General features: G+C 40.8%; 1 pseudogene; it reads right to left on the reverse strand.

Annotated features, from left to right (window-relative positions):
* LOC103737929 overlaps positions 1-3,807 on the reverse strand; it is a 32,338-nt pseudogene that overhangs the window by 27,115 nt on the left and 1,416 nt on the right.

The following is a 3,807-nucleotide window of genomic DNA, read 5'->3' on the forward strand; positions in this document are numbered from 1 at the left end:
GCGTAACTCGGGTCCTAGGGGATCCGACAGCCTCTTCTGACCTCCACAGGCATTGCATGACATGGACACACTTACCTACACACAGGCAATACACGCATACACATAAAAAAATTAAAAATAAATCTACCATGTGATACGGTCATACCGCTCCTTGGCATACACCCAACGGACTCATCCTGCTACAGAGATGCTTGTGCAGCCATGTTTGTTGCTGCTCTTTACACAGTAGGTAAGGGATGGAAGCAACCTAAGTGCCCCTCAGCTGATGAATGGATAATAAAACTGTGCTACATTTACACAATAGAGTTCTACTCAGCAGTAAAGAAAGACAAAATAATGAAATTTGCAGATAAGTGTACCTTTCACACCTCATCAAAAAACAAAACAAAAACAAAAGAACCTTTTTGCAACAAGTGGAGACTATTACAGAATTCCAGAACTAGTCAAATGCAGAGAATGAGTGTCTGTGACCCCAAGTGATACGTTTATAATGTAACCTCTGCACATAGAATCAATGTATCTCTCAGCTCTCAGCAGTGAAGTCTCCTTATGCAGCAGATGGTGATTAACACAGACACCCACAATTGTCCAATGTGCAGAGAACAAGAGGCTGCAGAGTGCTTGTCCCTTATTAGGACATGTGTCTCAAACCTCTGCCTTTCAAATCTCAGGGATCACTGAGGGAGAGGAGGTGGAAAGATTGTAAGAGCCAGAGGGGGTAGGTGACCCTAAGGAACCAGAGTCCTCCAGACAGCTGGACATTCACTCATATGAATCACAGCAATGCTGACAGCAAGCACAAGTCCTATGGAAGCTCAAACCAGATAACATTTCAGCCTAGACATGGAGAAGTTGATAAGAACCACAACCCAGCCTAAGGAACTTTTGGCAATTGATGGCTGCAAGGAGGGGGAGAGACAGTGTCTTACAGGGATGGGCCTCTTGGTGGGCCAGGCGGATGGAACCACACTGAAGGACATTTAGGGGCACGAATCAGACTCTATAGGCTAATGGATGAGAGTTCAGTAAATTGGGTAGGGAGTAGGAGGAGGAGGTGCAGCAACCAGAGTGGATCTAAATATCATAAAATGTTATTGCATGAAAATTGCAAAAAATTCAATTAAAATTATTTGTGATTAGTAACTAACTTTTAAAATCTGATATGATACATTCTAAGTTCAGGTCCTTTCTTACTCATACATTACTCAACCATCTTAGTCTTGGAAGGAGCCTGTCACAAACACAATTGCACAATCCAGAATCAAGACAGTAAGCGACTAGTTCATGTTCCTTACTCATGGGAAAATACGTTTTATCTTATGCGTTTTGAATGACTAGGGAAAGGAATAAAAGGCAAGTGTTTCATTCATTTAAGTTACAGATTATATAAACTATTTGATTAATTCCTTCTTCCATTTCTTTTTGATTTGTATTTAAAATGATCATCCTGGGGCTGGTTCCACAGTTAAGAGCACTTGATGCTCTTTTAGAGGACCACAGTTCAGTTCCTAACAGCCACATAGGATGGCTCACAACTGGATGTATCTCCAGCTCCAGATGATCCTCTGGAGGTACCAGTACAAATTTCATACACACAGACACACAGACACACACACAATAGCAAAAAAATCTTCGAAACTGTGCTGGATAGCTTTAGGTCAACTTGACACACCTAGGTAGACGGATCCTCAATTGAGGAATTTCCTCCATTGGACTGGCCTGTGGCCATGTCTGTGGGGCATCATCTTGATTGTTGAGTGATGTGGGAGGGCCCAGCCCACTGTGGGTGGTGCCACCCTGGGCAGGTGGGCCTGTGTTGCATAAGAAAGCAGGCTGCGCAGGGGCTAGGGGAGCAAGCCAGTAAGCAGCGTTCCTCCATGGCCTGTGCTCCAGCTCCTGTCTCAGGTTCCTTCCCTGAGTTCCTTCCTTGGGCTCCCTGATGAACTGTGACCTGGAAGAGGTAAGACAAATAAGCCCTTTCCTCCCCAAGTTGGTAGTGGTCAGAGTGCTTTGTCACAGCAATGGCGAAACATATTAGGACAATAACAAATCATCCTATCTCTCTGCAATAGAATTTGGTTTATTTCCCTCATATTTACATGCTCTATTCTCAAGGAAATATTTTTAATTTCACTTAGATCAGTTTCTAAGTCAACTGTAAAATGTTTTTTCCTTCTGGTAAATTCTTTGGAAGGTCCTTCTATTTAAGCTTTAAGTTAGAAGAGTAAAGCCTGAGGAATGAAAACAGGTGTTCACTTGACAATGCTAGTCTTGACTGTGGAGCAATCTCAGCACAATGTTCCTCTGGCTTGGTTTCTGTTAGTCTGTTTCCTTATAAACTATATAGACAGTTTTGCTGTTTTTAATGTAGCACAATATGTTTTATAATATTTCATATACTTGGGCAAAAGTATCATTTAAATAAAATATCATGAATTTCTAGTTTTCATGTTATAGAAGAGGGCGTTATAACTTCATTTTACTAAAACTGGTTGACTTCTGATTGGTAGCACAGAACCCAAACTCGCATTTCCCCCAAAGCCTTAGAATATGGATGCCCTGTAGTTCATCAAAGCTAGGACAGCTTCCTGCCTAGAAATGATCCCAGGGTTGCCTGTTCATGGTTCACTAACCCAGTGGTGCCCTACTGATCACCCTCCTTCCTCGGTAAACTTTCAGAAACACGTTTACATGGCATCTCTTTTTGTCCATGCAGAACTAAAAATGTTGCTTAGAGTTTCTAGTTCTGTTAGATGTGGGAACTTCACTGACGTCATTCCCCTGCTTGCAAGCTGTGTAACCTCTCCGAAGCGCAGGCTCCTCATTTGTAAAATTCAACTGATAAATAATGAATATGAATATGCTTGGCTGGTGAGGACCTCTGAGGATTCATGAATTAAAGAAGCTCTTAGCCAGTGTGAGGCATTTGTAATTTTTCACAAATTCAAGTCACATCACCATCCTGAAATCTGAAGGTAATAGGTTCTGTTTTCACCAGAGATGATTTATCAAACAACTGTAAAATCTTCATTTTGCAAGTAATTCATCTTCTCTTGGGAAGAGAGTTCTGCACCCCATTCAGTCCATGTCACTAACTTCTGGAGATAGTGAATTTTCTCCATTTAACAAGGCACCAGCAGCACAAGTTGCCCATAAATAACTAGCAATGGAAATGTCTCAGGAAGAAGTTTGGTTTGGAAAAGCTTTAAAATGAGTTACACTGTGCTGTAGATCCTCTTACAGCTCACATCTTAGTTTCTCTCATGCTCTTTGTGCATGCAATCCACGGAGCTGAATCAGCACCCCACCCTTTCCACCTTCTGGTAACGTTTGCTCGTCTTCCCACCTCACTGAATGGGAATAGCATCACTTACCTTTGTCATGATCAAATGAGATAGCTATGTAAAAATGTTCGCCTTGGCCTTCATCAAATATTAACTCCCCACTGCTCCAACCTGGCTTTGACATATGTCTGAATAACAACTTTAAGGTTTTGAGCCATTATTTTATTTTATTTTTTCACATTGGGATTTTTTATTAACTTTAACTGGTGTTCCTAAATTTGCCATCAAGTCCTTAGTAAATGTCTTTATTTGCTACAGACCTGCAGGAGGTTTTTAATGCCACAGAATCATGAACACTCACAGTTATCATTGTCTTGTAATGATTAAGACAATGTCCAGATAATTAAAAGTTATTCTTCTGAAATCCTTAAAAGAATATTCTGAGGAGTGTTTGATAGTGATTGATACATTGTGTATTTGGTGCTGAAGATAAACATTTCTTATATAAAACATTGTTTTAACA

This window comes from Nannospalax galili, unplaced genomic scaffold (genome assembly GCF_000622305.1).
Source record: "Nannospalax galili isolate Female #2095 unplaced genomic scaffold, S.galili_v1.0 scaffold418, whole genome shotgun sequence".
Classification (NCBI taxonomy): Eukaryota; Metazoa; Chordata; class Mammalia; order Rodentia; family Spalacidae; genus Nannospalax; species Nannospalax galili.